The following is a 17583-nucleotide window of genomic DNA, read 5'->3' as shown; positions in this document are numbered from 1 at the left end:
ATGGTATCACGCACTGATGAGGTTATGATGACCTTATGCTTTCTGGCTATATCAATGACAGACAATAAAACTGGTGCAAACTGCAAATTCTTTAGAGCAGATAAAGCAATGACCTTGAACTTGGTTTTCCCTTGCTCCAAAGGAAACCCCTATTTTAATGCATGCTTTATCTGTCATTACAATATAATGTTTGTTTTGAACTCCAGGTAGCATTCCAACAGAACCTTTTCTTTTGTTATCAAAAGGAATCCCTGTATGTGTGGTTTATATTCTAGTATTCAGCAATAAAATAAAAACACATTGTACCTTCACATATGAGAGATCCGTTGTTTTCAGCGTGCTGTAGACTGACAGTAGGATAGCATAAAGCATGTCTCATTCTTTCTTCTGAATACACTTTTTTTTAAAGCTGCCTCTTCTGACATTAACTCTAAAATCTCATCTCTAGTCATCAAAATTGCATACTTATTTTTACTTTTATTTGTTACCTACTAATATTATAAAAAATAATCTCTTCATGTCTGAAAATGGCTTGAAGTTTTCAACCTTTACACACAACCATATGAGATAGGATCAATGACCCCATCATCAGACATCTCTGATAGTTAGGATGGATTAATTAAACTGTTTAAAATGTATTTTATAAGAGACTAAACACAGTCTTTTCATTGAGCTTCTGCTCAGTGTCTTCGGATAGCTGACACTGCCATGCTTCTCTGAGGTTTATTACGAACTGTAAAGTGTCGATACACCGCTGCAAGCCATACTATCAGCTGGGATGGCCAGCTTTAGCCACCCCAAGGATCTGTCATTGGTAGGTATACTTTCATATACGAGGCAATACTTGGACTACTGCCCACCTACATTTGTTCGCTAACTGCACAGAAAAGTGCTGATCTTTACTGTCTCTGTTCACTAGATCATTTGTTGGTTTCTGTTCCGTATGCTCATCCTGAATGGAGTAAATTAAAAAAAGGCTTTTGTTTACTCTGCACTTTTTGCATGGAATAAGTTGCAGAAAGACTGGAAATAAACCAAGTTAATCTCATTGAGTGCTTTTAAATCCAAACTGTGAGTTCTTGAGGCAGACTCCACAACATGCACTTGTTTTTCATAACTCGCTTGTAAATTTATTTTTGATTTGCTTTTTGCTTGTGTTTTAATTACATATTAACTGTGTAATTTTGTAACTGTGTATTTGCTGCTGCCTAGCTTGGCCAGGACTCCCTTGCAAAAGAGGTTGTTAATCTCAATGGGATTTTCTCCTGGTTAAATAAAGGTTAATAAATAAATTATAATGATTAAAGGAAGTATACACAGGAATTTGAACTTCTGCTAAAAGCCTGTAGAGCAGAAGTTTTCAGTTTTCATGAGGAAATCTGTGTTGTTTATCTGTCCTGATGAAAGATATCCACACCATTTCCATGTAAGCTTGTAACTGCAGAAAGGACAAAAAGTACAAGCAGTCCTTGCTGGGAATCACTGACCTACTGACCCACAGTAAGGCAGCATAAAACATGTATTGTTCTTTCTTCTGCGTACAGTTTCTTTTAAACTCCCTCTTCTGGCATTGATTAAACCTCTAAACTCATCTCTCCTCATCAAAATTATACTTTTATTATTACTTGGTGTGTATCGAAATGTTCAACTCACGAAACAATACGAAATACGAAACAGGGCTCATGATACGAAATACTCACGATATGAAATAAAGATTAAAGAAAATCCCCAACAGTAGGGTGTTATGCAAAAATCTAATTTTCTTTATTTTCTTTCTCATGCAGACATACAAAAAATAATGCTGCATCAGTACAAAATAAATGCTCTTTGAAAAAAACACAAAGGTGTAGTTTTTTCCCCCTTATTTAGACATAGCAAATACAAACATCAAATCTCAATAAAAACAGTGCTTTGTTGTTGTAATAATCAGAATAACTACATTCTTGAATGAAAAGGAAAACAAATAGCAGTCCTAGGAGCTGCAGTCTGGACCTATAAATGTCTGAACCTGTGCTTGCGCTAGCCATTCGCCACTTCTCCATAGGCGAAGCCTTCCTCAGGATGGCAAAGCCATTTTTAGCATGTTTAGCCACGGTGGCGAAGCTAATTTTGCCTAATAAATGTGAAAAAAGGGTTAACTTACAACTTTTTCGTAATTTGCCAAGCGATAATGAAAGAAAATAACAAACCGCGTCTCCTTTACTGAAGAGCGCTAGAAAGTATAACCGGAAATACCCGAATGCTTCCGATCATTAATAGATGCACACTGTCACGTGTCTCGTCTCAGCCAATCAGAAAAAAGGATTCAGACTTGTCAAGGAGGATGAAAACAACAATGTGGCTACCCTGGACAGTCTGGCTGCCCTGGACAAGGCTATGGAGGCCCTGTGTGCCAGGGGTGAAGCCCTGGTGCAACAGCTGGCTGTGGCTACAGCAGAAGCAACCAAGGCTGTTGGGCCAAAAGATGAGGAAGCCCAAGATGATGAAGAGTTACCCATGGATCTGTCAGTGGCTGGAAAATGTTCAAAGTCATGAACAATTGCAATATCACATAGTGACTGTTTAATCAAAGGCTTTTCTAGTCTGCATTTTATTGTAATACAAATTAGTAATTTCTAGTCTGAGGGATAATTTATTGACTGAGTTCTTTCCAGTGATACTTTGTAGTTTTGGAAGAAAGCCATTCAATGGCAAAAATAATATTTTTGTTTAGATGAATCACATTAGTTTTTTCATGAATCTCATCAGGAAAGTAAGATTCAGTACTTTCTATTATGTATTTTATGTTACAGTGACATGATTGATATATTGATTTTTTTTACAGGAATTGTTGTGCATATTTCTTATTACTTAGAAATAAAAATAGTCCAGATGCAAATTGTGTGTGAGTAACTTTTTGTAATTAAAGCTGCTGTCCGGAGTTTGAATCGCAGCGTCTCCTAAAACACTGTTGGTCCCTACCTCTGATTTCGCCCCTTTATTTGTGCACGCGTGCAGTACATGAGAGAAGTGCCCGGAGTGCTGCATCTTGCCTGTTTTGCTGTTTTCCCCTCTTCTACATTTAGTACATTTAGTAAATAGTAAAGGAATTACATTAGAATGCTGTATTGAGTCTAACTTGTCCTAATACCAAAATAACATGAATCTGCTAGGACGAACGAGTAAAGTTTCAATATGTGATTACACTCGTGTATCCCTCTGGATGACGTTGTTTATCAAACTTAGTGCATTTACGCGTGTATATGTGTTACATTGTTTATTTATTTCTATCTAAAGTTCAGAATTGCATGACTCCTCTGACAAAGAGTATGTCCCAGACGCCCCAACATCTTCCTCCAGAGGTCGGGCTTGGGGTGCTCACGTCGCTCCCCAACCACGGGCCAAAAAACGTCCTGCAGTCTCTTGGCCTGACAAGCCGTGGGATTGGTAACTTTTCTGGAAGTTGCTGAGCCCTGATGCTCTCTCCTCCACAAGCAAAACAAATGTGTGCGCGGTTGCGTAGTGCGTAGCTCGCCCACCTCTGCATGGGCTTGCTTGCTGTGCGCGTAACCGTTGATTGACAGCATGACAAAGCTGAAGCTCGAACTTGATTGGTCGGCAGCGACCGGCGCTTTTTGGAATAACATGGGGGTCTATGAGAGGAAGGCGGAGCTCAGGAATAAATTTTCATATCGCGTTATACTAACTTTATATTATAGTATCGAACTAGACTAACACATTTAAGCTTTGTTAAAAAATGATACATAAATTGAAAACAAATGGAAACTCCGGACAGCAGCTTTAAAATGTTGAAATAAACTGAAGCAATATTGAACATAATTTTTGGCCTCAAAATGCACCAGAATGCAGGAAAAGGACTCAATTTTTTCAAAAATTTCCCGGGGGAGGCCGCAGTACAAATACTGAAAAAATGTGGCTAAATGTGGCTAAACAAAATTCTAGCACTTTAGCCACAGTGGCTACAGACAAATTTCCCCTAGTGCAAGCACAGTGAACTGTGAACTAGTTGTACTCGCCGCAGTATACGGCAAACTGTAGCGGCATATTTTGCACACAGTTTTTGTTTTATCCACAATCTTCTCACCGTTCTCTCATCGGATAGGAAGCCAAAATAGGTCCACACAACTGCTTTATTCCTAATTCCTCAACCTCATCTTCCTCCGTTTTGAAGCGAGTGTTTTGCTACGGTAGGCAAGGAGGGTCAAAAATCATCAGTCTCAGAGGTGTGCGCCGCCCCTTTGCATCTTTTATTTTGTGTTTTTATTTTATGCGTCTTTGAATTTTAATTTGTCATTTTTTATTTCGCGAAATTTTGTGGCACGAAATTTCGTTACACCCCTAATTATTACTATTATTTTTTGCTTATTGTTAGCATGAAAATAATCTCTTCATGCCTTAAAATGACTTAGATGTAACACTGTACCTCTTCCTTTTTTCAGATCTACTATCCCTGTCACTATCTCCCAGCACTCCTCATCCAGTCGCCTGTGACTTGAACTGCCAGCTCAGTACGACTCTACTCAAACATGGTAGAACTACGTTACGCCACACATGTACACGTTAGACCCAAAAATAGTTCTGAAGATGAATACTGATACTGATAGTTATTGTGACTCAGTCTGCCAGCTAAGGCCAGTCATGATCAGGCAACTTTGTCAAACATGTCAAAAATCAATTCTGGATCAAAACTTCGAGTCTTCGAAAATTTCTCAAGAAAGAGTCTTCAAGCAGTCTTCAGAATCTGATGTGAATAATGTTTATTCAATATTTGTAAGAACAAACATGAGCAAAATCTCAAGATTTTAATTTACTAGACAAAGTGTGACGTCATCTTTTTTACCTGTACAAACTTCTTTTAAACACTCCTCTTCTGTTCTGGAAGCAACAACCCATCATTTTAAGACCCAATCAGGATGTATATGATGTAATCTTATCAAAAATTTAACCATCCATCCATCCATCCTCTATACATCGCTTTATCCTAAGTTTAACCACCTACTCTTTTCTTTTTATTTCTGATAGCATAGCATTATTTCCGATTGGCTCAGCATGGCCTTGGTTTCAACTCACGAGGGCAGACAAAGAGAGTTCGTGCCCTTCCGGTCTTCATGCCTTAAGTGGGCTCCATTGGCTTCCATTGGGTCCCACCCTGCAAATTGATTTAACTGGTTCCTAGGTTTGTTACGTATGAAACCCAGTAAATGCTTAGCCACGGCACTGACTGCTTATTTCACCCATGATACAGCCTTCAGCATATAAAAAACAAACACCATATGGACAAGTCAACAAGGTTAAAACCTTGATTTTCATAGGACTGGACAGCTACTCACAGTACTAAATACAACCCTACAGCACACATGCATGCACACATATGCACATTTTCATATCTTATTGCAGGATGTATAAATGTATTGTATAAGCATGCAGTTTTATGAGTGATGTCTGTGCTTCAGTGTGCAGAAATGGAAGCATTTCTATTACTTTTCAGAACCCAAATTCCTTAGACTTGTAACACTGTTTACATTTGTGCACTAAAACACAAAGTCAGATTCCTCAGATTTAAAAACCTACTTGGCAATAAAACTGTTTCTGATTCCCTCTGATTGTGAGCTCTTCTTCCATTTTGCATCAGCCCAACTTTTTGTAAGATGTGTTTTTGTTGTTGTTTGTATTCCTTGACTTAGAAGAGGACTGACAGTGTGAACTGAGCATGCAGCCAGCAGGCAGCGATGGTGCAACAGCTGCTTCAGATTCCTTGAAAACAAAGTGAAAGTAGAATCTGAAAGCAACACATATTCCATGTTTTTCTTCCTGCTTCGGTGCTCATGGATGCACCCTGATACTTTTAAATGTCCCTCAAACTGAGCATCATTAAGGAGCCATTCAAGAGCATCTATCAGCACAACTGTATGACTTGTGCATACAGCAAACACAAGCATGATGAGGCCTTGATTTCATTGCTGTAAATAGAGAGCTGCATTCAGCCTTAAATCCCAGCCAGGCAGTCTGGCCTTGTTCTAATAAGACGATTCCATATCAGTTGATTCAATGCACACTTTTCTTCATCAATCAAAATAACATCAGACGCTCTTTCATACTTTGCAACCTATATGCAAATAATCTCCTACGAGTGGTAATATCATGTGGAGCAGACAGCGTATTTGTTGTGGGATTATAGAATGAAAAAAATGCATTGCAGATATGCCATTTCAAATTAAACGCACAGCCTTTTCTGCTATCATTTTTAGATAGACTAATTAATTTACTTCAACTATAAATAAATATTTAGTTCTTTCCTAGCGTTGCACACAGGCCAGAGTTTCTTTGGTGCATCAAGTCTTCATTATACAGTAGTGTTTAGGGGTATGCGGGAACGGCTAATCTTAAAATCCCTGCCACACAATAAACAGAGTGACAGAAAGGAAGGATGTATGAGATAAGTCGCCAGTAATGAAACTGGATGCCAAAAGGAGAGGACAGTATGTAATGAAGAGAGAGCAGAGGGGAATGTTTAAAATAAGTTCAAGAACAAAGATAAAGCCCAAGGATGATGTTATCTGCAGGATTGAAGAAAGCTTTTCAGTAACAGAATGGTCACAATCACTTAATCAGAATGACTCCACCCAGCACCGTCCCTGTCTTCCATCATATGCTATTTCCCCCGCACCACACGGTCAATTTTCACCCTGTGTGTGTGTGTGTGTGTGTGTGTGTGTGTGGGCACCATCTGAGTAAAAGGGTTACAGAAAGCGTTGATGGCTCTGTCATAGTGGAGGGTGGCCTTGCATTACCAAAGCATCGCTCTTCAGCTCGTACAGCTCACAGAAAAGATGACCAGTCTGAAACATGAAACCTTGTAGACTGAGAGAGGAGGATTTCTAAATGTTTGCTCACTGCCACAACTGATTTGTTCCAAAAATTTAAAACAAAACTGGACCAATGTAGTCCATTTGGAAACCAACAGCAAGATGGGAAATCATTTAGCTTCTCTTAGAATACTGATGCACGATTACTGAAATTAAAAATATAATACATGAAAGGCAGGTAAAAAGAATTTGTTATTGTAAACCCTTAATTTCATACGCTTGGGTCCTGTGAACGAAGCGGTGGTGAAAAATTATTTATTATTGGTATGTTTGCTCAAGTGCTCTGCTGAAATGAGTTTTGAAGTGTTTGCACTTTACCTACATAGTCACATTTAAGGTTAATTAATACACTACAGTTAGATTCAATACATTATTTTAAATCTGCCATATTTATGTGACAGGGCTGCACAGTGGGTTTTAGTGGTTAGCACTTTCGCCTTGCAGCAAGAAGATCCCTGGTTCAAGTCCTGGCTTTCCTGGCATCTTTCTGCATGGAGTTTGCATGTTCTCCCTGTGCATGCATGGGTTTTCTCCGGGCACTACGGCTTCCTCCCACAGTCCAAAAATATGCTGAGGTTAATTGATTACTCTAAATTGCCTGTAGGTGTGAATGTGAGTGTGATTGTATGTCTGTACACCCCCTGTCAAAAGTTTTAGGACACTTTCTCATTCAAATAAAGTAGAACCTGTCCTACAACTTGTGACAGGGGGTGTATCTACCAAATTTGGTACACATATGCAGCACATCAGGCTGAACAAAAAAGTCAGTGACAGCCACATTCCAAACCCAACAGGAAGTGAGCGATTTTGCGTTGAATGTCAGATTTTGCCCATTTTCCATTTTTTTCTAGAGCAAACTCCTCCTAGGGGGAAACTCCAATTCACCTCAAATTGGGCCAGTACATACAGGAGGCCTTAATGATCCAAGGTTATTAAAATCTTTTTCCAAAGTCAAAGGGTGTGTCAGTGGCGGCCTCTGGAATTTTGATCCTTCGCCATGAAATTTCAAATGCTGTGTAAATGCCCTGAACATGCTCCAATCTGCCTGAAACTTTACATGTATGATCAGAGTCCTGCCCTGATCACATCCATATGATGAAATACACCTCCTGTCAAAAGTTGTAGGACAGGTTCTACTTTATTTGAATCAGACAGTGTCCTAAAACTTTTGACAGGGGGTGCATATGTTGCCCTGTGACAGACTGGTGACCTGTCCAGGGTGTCCCCTGCCTTCACCCGAGTCAGCTGGGATAGACTCCAGCACCCCCCATGACCCTAGTGAGGATAAAGCAGTGTATAGAGAATGGATGGATGGATGGATGTTTATATGACACCTGAAGTTACTTTGAAGATTAAGAATTTACACAGAAAACATGAATTCTATACACGAAACAGCGGCTTCGAAGAATTCGAGCAGCCCATTAAGTAAAAATGATAATAATATAATATAAAATTCGTACTTTTACAAAAATTAAAAGTAATAATAATAATAGTCATGAGACATGATTTGAAAAATGTATATGATTAATTAGACGCTTTGCAATTAACACGTTTTCCTGCATTTTTGTCAAGTAGCAATATTTGGCACAATAAGCAAAGTTTTTCTATTAAAATAAATTGTGGTTGACGACTGAATCGATGAATAGACATATACATGAACTTAAACAACAAAAATGTTTATGTTTCATTTATATTTATCTGTTCATCTTTCATCTGTTTAATACATTCACAGATTACTGCAAACTCAAAGAGCAATTATAGCGATTATATTCAACATTTTAAGACTTTTGTTAACTCAAGCACTTTCAGTGTCTTGAAAAGTGGGCTATTTTGGGATGGCTACACCATTAGCCGGTACCAGGACTGCTGTCGCTAACGTATGTTAGCTACGACAATCTGGTGTGTCGCCCCGGAGCTCATTTGTATGAAGAGGTTTTATTTATGCAAATGCAGCCCGGGGAGTGGAGGTCAGACGTATGACGAAACCTTTGTTAAGCATCTAAACCAGCCGTCGTTGAACTAAAACGAGGACAGATGCAGCAGCTTATTTCTCACTTCGAATGCTTTCAGAAATACTTTTTGCTGAACAATTTTCGTAATAAAAGAGAAAATTTGCGACCGAGCCGCCATGTTGGTCCTACGTTTCTGCGAGAATATCCTCCTTGAAAAAACGACCACATAGGTCGTCTGTACACGCCCTTATTACGACAAGTGTTACGTTTTGAAGTTAAGCGGCCTCTAGCGGTTGAGTAAATATCGACACTCCGGTGTCTCAGCTGAAACGTCACCATGAACAAACTTTGACCTAACCCTAAAGTGAGGGAAAAGCCGTTTCGTGAGGGAAAAGCCGTTTCGTGAGGGAAAAGCCGTTTTGCGAATTAAATCCCACAATGCCTTCCTGTCCCCCGTAGGGGTGCTAACGTAAATACGCTCTCATGGGTTGTATTCAGGGGCACGTACATACGACCTGTGTGGTCTTATGAGTTTGAGGGCTTGTTGGTTTCTGCGCTGAGTGTGTCCTGTACATCTTCTTCATGGCTGGCAAACAGACTTTAGGTTAACTAGCGCCACCTACCGAGCTGGAGTGCACATCTGTGTTACCAGTGGGCCAGAAATTAGGGAACTGAGAAAGATGTGATTAAATGCATTATTTTTGTCTTGTTATTTTTTCTGTATTTAATTAATTGTAATTAATGCATTAAAGTGCCATCCCTGCTAGTTATCCATAAGTAGAACATGCATGCAGGTGCATTTTACAGTTGTTTTTATGGCATTGCTACTCCTACTCAACTAAACAATCTGAAGATTTCCTCATCCACTGTAAACTTCACGAACAGACGTAAATTGGTGTGAGTTCAGTCTGACCAAGGATCCAAACTGAGGGCTTCCTAAACCTCATGAGTAGAACCACTACGGTATAATATATGCTGCTGACCTCATCAAGGTGTTAAACGTGAAGTAACTAATGCTGATAAAACAGCTGCATGTATTCTGTATTGCATGCCTAAGACTCCCTCCAAACTTCCTTTCCCTTCACTGTGATCCACCGCTGTACTGTACAGAATCGTCTCCCCAACAAGCTTATTTCTAAAAGCTGCCGAAGCTCTACTCAAATCCTCTAGATCCCGGTCCCTTCTGGGGCCAGACCGCTGGCCAAACTGAGATCCTCAGACAAAGACTGGCCCGAAACTCCTCTTGATTTGGACGGGCACGCGTCTGCCGCGCTCTGCAAACACCATAACACCATCTCTGTGCTCATTTGCGAGGCCTTTAGCTGTTCATGAGTTTGCGATTAGCAGCACTTTGGTTTGATGGCAGCTAACCAGTTGTAAAAGTCGGCGCGGACAGTGGCCCCCCTCTGAGAGCGGCTGGTAACTTGGCCTCTAATGCGCCGACCCCACATGTACCATGACTGCAGGACCACGCTCCAGCAATGCTGCTCGACAAGCATTTCCAAAGATAATGACACCACAGGCTGCACAAATGTTGAAAACCCATGTAAATATAGCGCCAGAATGGAAGTTAAGGGGACATCTGCAGTCATCCATAGCTGCTACCTGCATTGTTGTCTGAAATCAAATCACTTTCAGATGTCAGTTTCAGAACTGCTCTCCAATGTTGTTTCAAGAAATCACTGCCCTGATTTGAGGTGACCTTAAACCTGATCCTGAAGGGGCCTCTGTGAGTAGCTGCTTCTGTTGCAACACAAACAATAACGAGAGATGCTCTGCTGCAATGACTGTCACAGTTTTAACTATCACACTTAAGATCCAACTTTCTTTTGAATTAACCTCCATGACCTGGGAACATCTTTATTGAGGGTTTAAATTAAGGTTGATATCACCACAGAAATGCAGGTTAGACTTCATCAGTCCATAACGGACTTTATAATCTACTCCACTAACACAGTCTTACATGATAAACCACACTGGATTCCCTCAATGTCTAAACATTAAAAAAAATGTAAGAAATTTTATTATGTCAACTCATAGGACTCGTGATAACATAAACTAAATATTAACGTGTGCTTAACTGGCTCTCCCAGCAGTAATGCACACAGAGACTAACAGGAATTTCATATCAAAATGGGAAATGGTTCATTATGCTTGTACCATAAAACTTTATTAGGTGCTACAAGGAACACTTGAGCTTCATTATAGCAGAGTGTTCAAATGGTTTATCATAGGACGCTTGTGGAGACGAAACATATGAAACACACATATTAGGAACTGTAAAATGATGCTTATTCTGATCTGCTTATGCTATTTTATTGTTGGCAGTTATTATACAGAGATTTTAATGTCTGTATTTTCAGTTCCTCATATTATTTTCAATAAGGCGTGCAATATAAAGCAGTATGTGTTCATAGTGAATACTGCACATACATTACATTGGATAAAGTCTCATTGATACATACATACATACTGATAACACACACACACTCGCTAGTGTCTTGTCAACTAGACTGAAACTGACACTAAAGAACACTTTCAGTATTAGAAATTTGCATTTGTCCAAATTATCAACCATTTCCCATGTTGTCTGAAACTGAGAAACATTGCGCCTCGAGAAATATCTGAAGTGTCAAGACTTTGATTAATTCTTGAATTCACAAACTAAATGTCAGAGGGTCCAGTTTAAGTCGCATAAAGTGTTCTATCCATAAGGGTATAAAAAGTGATAACAGTTTTGACTGAAGCAAAGGTACAGATTAGTATTTAAAAAAAAAAACTCTTTCCTTAAAGATGAGAAATTATTTAGGTTGGAAGACCAGAACGTGCAGAAGGGTAGCAACAAGGATCACTATGTTTGGCTTGAACTCAGTAAATCAGTGCTCTATGGAATAATTACACATTTCTATAATGCAGGAAGGGGCTCTGCTTTCAGTTTTGAAAGATATGATGTGATCTTTTAAAACTGAAAGTCAAATGTAGGGGAAAATCACAGAGGGTTGATGGTTTGCTATAAGACCAACAGAGACAAAGAGAAAGAGATTTTAGAGTTCACTGGCTGGACAAACTGTTAATGACTCTGTGCAGTGTGGGCCAGAGCCGAGCAAAAGACAGTAGATCATGGTGTTTACAGCTAGTTAACAGCTCTGGACTGAGTCTGTCAGGCCTTGTAGAGGGATTGGAGACCACCACCATCCAACCAGACTTCAGGCTGTGTGCCTGAGGCTGGGTTCTATGAAACATGAGCTCCAGAAAAGCCACAGTCTGCAATAAAGTCCACATACTATGCAATGCTACAGCAGTAAAGAAACTATTCAGCTGCACACCTGCGAGATGAGTTCTTTTACACCACATACTGTGTCAACTTTTATCAAATATGTTAATGACGTGTTAATAGCAGCACAGTTTGACACAGCATGTGCTGCTGTTAACAGAGAAAAAATTAAAAAGTAACACGAGATATGTCTTTCCAAGTCTGCAGTCACAGATTGGCTGGAAGTGCCGCCCTGTTGCAAATTTGGGATGAAGTCATAACAATAAACTTATTTAGAAGTAGTGTACATAGCATGTTATCAGGGATCCAAATTTCCTCATCTGCTGCTTGGAAAAGAGAGGCTGCTGATTATATGAATGCTGCTTGATAGATCTTCAGAGCTGGGCCTAGTGGAATGTCTCCCCTCCTCTGTTTAAACAAAGCCTGAGATAAGATTTAAGGAGAATCCTTAAGGTGATCCAGCTGCCCTCCTCCAAGCTGCAACCGGCACAGAGCCATAATGAAGACTGAGGGAAAAGGCTCAGAGACCCACCTCCAGAAGGCAGGGCTGCAGATGAATACATTCCCCCTCTCATTTCCTTGCAGCTTATCCCTTCTCCAAAAAAAAGAGTCAGTCAAAGAGAGATGAGAGGCAAAGGGATGACTCTGTTTTACTTTTGTCACACTCTTTACTATCGTTTTCCTTGGCTTGTTTCAGAATAGCCACCGCTGTTGTCCACCGTTAATCACCAGTCCCTGTCATTTCACTGGCATTTTCTGTTTTGGATTTACATGTGAATCACTTGGAGTGCAAATCATTTATGTGTCACATCCATTCCTTACAGCACATTTTAATGATTACTCTGTGTTTGAATTTTCTCAATTATTCCTCGTCTCCTTCTCTTCCCCCCCGACTGTGGGCAGGCAAATGCATTTTGCCTTTTAATTGCATACAAAACTAAACCTGGAAAAAAAAATACGTCAACTGCCCGATTGCCTGAAAATGCAGCGCATGCATATGAATGCATTTTGTCATATGCATGATTACATTACATCAAAAGAATGTTTAACATTTTGTCACATCAAGCTGTAATTAATGCAAAACATATTTGCAAGAACAACACATTTCAAATAAAAAAAATATTAAATCATCATTCAGTCTAATGCTGCATGTTGCTCAGGATAATCCAGAGAGAAGGGGAGAGAGGGAGAGAGAGAGAGAGGGAGAGAGAGGGAGGAAATAATTAGCAGAGAGAAGCGATTGCACTAATGAGAGGAGAATTTGACTAGGATACTTTACTTGACCCCCAGTGTTCCTTGGCTGTCCAAGAAAAAAAAGGCTGATTTATAATTATACTCTGCAATGCACCATGAAATTGTTATTGTGGAATACCTTTTTGAAAATGTTATCAAACAATTACTTTAATTTTTCCCCCTGGAAACTGTTGCACATGTCTACCTAAAATGAGATGGTGCTGCAGAGTCTCCTGCCTGTCATCCACTGCTGTTCATGCAGATGAGCTCTTTTTTCTTCTTCTTCTTCTTTCTCCCTTCCCCAGAGTCTCTGTTCCGAGGGATGCTGTGGCAAATAAAATAATACTCTGATAAAACTGAAATATTTTATGACAGAATGATAATCATTGCAAGCATACGTGCCACTGATATGGGGCTGTTTCGGTTGGGGGAGGAGAGGAAATAATCCTTTTTGTGGGCTTTAAAAAATGAATCTCAGTTGAATCACATCAGAGAAAAAAACTCAAAGACAGTTCCAAGATGAGCCAACTCCAGGAGAAAATGACCTCCTCGTTTTGGTGATAAAGTTCTAGCCAAAATATGATATCAGCCTGCGACGTGACTCATTAGAAATGTGTGTATGGCGTGGAGGCAGCTCTCCCTATCTGCCAGTGCCTGGCTTGCCGACTGATAAGAGGCAAATGCAAATGTCCTGATAAGAACTGAATGCAAATATTTATGATATGATATTCCCTGGGAATTATGTGTGGATAAAACAAAGTGTATTATTTCCCTGTAATTCTTTCAGGTTTGCCAAAATGTCCTTTTTTTGCTTTCGGAATTTGCATTTCTTCAAAATTGATTGGGCCTGCGTATTATGTTAAGCTATTTGTTTGCTGAGGATGGTAATTAGTTACTGTAATTACAGCGATGACAGTTGCTAAATTGTTTTTAAAGCATTACAGTGTGTCTGTGCCAGAAGATTGCAGTACTTATTTTAGGATTTAAGCATTTGCTGGAAACACTCCCACTCTAAGGCCAAAGTGGGAATTTTTTGAACTACAAAGCAGCCATTTTCTAAGCAAAGACATTTTTGAAAATGTCTGTTAATTTGCACTAATTGCTGGTTTGACTGTGTTGTGCAGTTTCTTCTCCGATCAGGGACTTGTTACTGATAGGATGTCTTGGGGGATCAAAATGGGCTTGAAATAGTTTAAATACATGTGTTTGTTAGCTTTGTACTCTTATTTAAGTCAGACTTTTAATGTTCTCTGTCACCCAAGAAACAAATTGCTGTTGAAGGCACATTTGTAATTATGGTTCCCAGTGTAGCCTATACAGGCTTTCAAGTTTAGCAAACATTAATTAGCGTGGACGCAGACAGTTGGGTGTTTTAGAGGGCGTTTCATGTACAGCATAAACAGCAAATGTCTGAATCACATGGATCAGGACTGCTAGAGCTGCATGTGCATATTTCTAATGCAGAAACAGAAAAACACAAGCAAAGCAGAACATACTGTAGACCATAATGATAAAATATATGTCAGGATCTGCTTTTATCAGAGTCAGTAGAAATAAAAGCAGAGAATGGAATATACCAGAAGCCTTTGTAGTGTCACAATAAACGTATTTATGCCTGGAACGTATGATTAAAAAACAAAAAACAAATTAGCATTCCCACTTAATGATTAATCATTAGATGTGTAAATATCAGAAAATGGTGTCCATCACGTTTTCCCACAGCCTCAGGTAATGTCCTCATATCCCATTCATCATTCACCTGTGCAAATATTCAGTTTGATGAGAAGGCTGCAATGATTTTAGCATTTCATTTTAAAAAATGACTTGAACTTAACGATAATTAATCAGCTATTAACAGTGTTTCAGATTTTGTTCAGTCTACTAATCAAAGAATCTGACTTCTTTCAACACTGAACTGCTTTCTATTATACCAAAGCAGATTTAAAGACTAAATAATGATGCTCAACCAGCCCTACCATTCTAATTAGCCTAATTAAAAGGTATGACATTGATGCGACAAACACAGACGTTGAGGTAATTACTGTGTGTATTCAATGTCTTGTGAATAAAACTACTGATTCCACCATTTTGCCAGTGAAACATACTCTGGTCCCACTTCTCAGGGACCCCATGGGCAACAAGCCTAGTTTACTTTTCAAGCATTACGCTATAAGTGCGTAATTGGATTTACTATTAACATAATCGGACAGTGTGCGTGTTGACTTGGATATCCCCCCGTGAGCTGCACTGCTCCTCTAAAACCTTATAGAAGGAGATGGTGAACGTACACTCAGGTCCCATGAGCTGCTCTTTGTCTCAGGAACTTCAGCCCAGCTGTTGGAGGAGGTTGTACACTCGGGCTTAAAGTGAAAAACATTTTCTAAGAGACTCACCAAAGAGAAATTTCCTCAGCTGGGTCACAGACAAAGCTTTGGTTATAATCACCTCTTGTAAAGAAAGCCATTATTATTGCTATTACCATCTTTGTAATTGGAAGGTAATGGTTCACATATAGTGTGGTTTTCTTTATTTAAAGGAAACAGTTGCCTTATAATTTGTAGCCTTGACAGTTGAAAGAAAAATCTATCACCTCGTTGCAAAGGTGCGAAACACCAAAGAAGCATTCAACCATGAACAAGGGGATTCTGTAACAGCATTTCAGCCTGAGTACACTGTTTCTTATTGCCTGAGGCCAAATGGAAAGTCTGCCTCAAAGATACAGATTCAGCATGGACCATACACAATAAAAAGCAAGAGAAGGACAGTGAAGATAGAAACATACAACTCAAGCGTCAGCGTCAGTGAACACAGCTCTATCAGTGAAATAGCTCGCTGTTGGAGCAGAAACGTGGCCTTGGAGCGTGGGGTGAATTCCCATGTTCTGTTTCTGTTGCGTAAATACCCAGCACCCCACAAATCCAGCCTGAACCCACACACACACACACACACACACACACACACACACACACACACACACACACACACACACACACACACACACACACACACACACACACACACACACACACACACACACACAGCATCCATATTAGATGCACCCGCTAGTTACTTCTTAATTAACACCTACTGCAGCCATAATAATAGAATCGTTTTCCCCCTTTCTGAAATCCCTTTGAAATTACGCAGGATTAAGGAAAGTTGGTTGCTAAATTGGTGTGTGCATCTGTAATTTAATTGCATCTGAGGCTATTAATTAATAAGGTGCCTCCTTTAATAGTTAATGTATAATTGCTATTAATTAACAGCCAGTCTTGATAAAGTGTCACCAAAATCAAACAAAAACAATTAGCTTTTTGAGGTAAGTGTCTTTTAAAAGCCTCATTATTAGTACTAGAGGTAATATACAGTAGTTAGAATGATAAAGAAGCCAGTGTAGATTTTAATTTGGATGGGGAGAGAGGGGGAAAAACACAGTTGACATCCATAAGGGAATTACCATGAGGTAATTATGGGATAAGCTCATTGTAACATGATAAATAATGCCGTGAATCTGTCCCCTCCAGTTAGGTTGTCTCCTCTTTTTATTAGGGTGGACTTTAATTCCACATCTTGTGGTGTTGCAGCTCAAAAATGTAGCTTGTTAACAGCTAAAATAATAGGGGCTGCTATAGCTTTTAAGGTAAATGTCTATTTTTGTGACGTGGGTCTGAAGATATGTGTCTCTTCTAAATCTCCACTGCTTCTCATTTTCTTGTTAAAGAGTGACATCCTCTGATAAAAGGAGTAGTGTGAAGTACTTGTGTTTGGGTCTCCTTGATCGCAGTGTCACATGGAGTAAATATAACAAGCAATAAGTTAGACAACAGGCACAGGCGTGACCGATATTTTACATACTTGGTGTGACTAGCAGCGTTTATGTCTGAACTAATGTCGCCTGAAGCACAATCAAGGAGAAATAGCACCAAAACAATATGTTAGCTTTGTTCCTCTTATCTGGTATAAATCAGTAGGTTGTGGTTTTAGCTGAGATTTACAAGCAGAGTGGTCGTCGGTGTAAAATGAATTGGGTGCCAGGTTGAGAAGCATAAATATACATCTGGAGCATGGAACTTTAAACAAACCCGACTATTATTTGCAGTGCCATATTACCATGAATACAAATGACAGCATGACCTCAATTTTCTGCACTGTGTGAGAGAGGAGGAAACCAATGGTTTAAGTGCTTTTCCATCCCAAAGTGCTTGTTTGGTCTCAGTTTCACTCCTATCACAGAGTCAACAATCACGCTGTTTAATAT

Source organism: Acanthochromis polyacanthus, chromosome 12 (genome assembly GCF_021347895.1).
Source record: "Acanthochromis polyacanthus isolate Apoly-LR-REF ecotype Palm Island chromosome 12, KAUST_Apoly_ChrSc, whole genome shotgun sequence".
Taxonomy (NCBI): domain Eukaryota; kingdom Metazoa; phylum Chordata; class Actinopteri; family Pomacentridae; genus Acanthochromis; species Acanthochromis polyacanthus.
Note: the sequence above shows the minus strand (reverse complement) of the source record.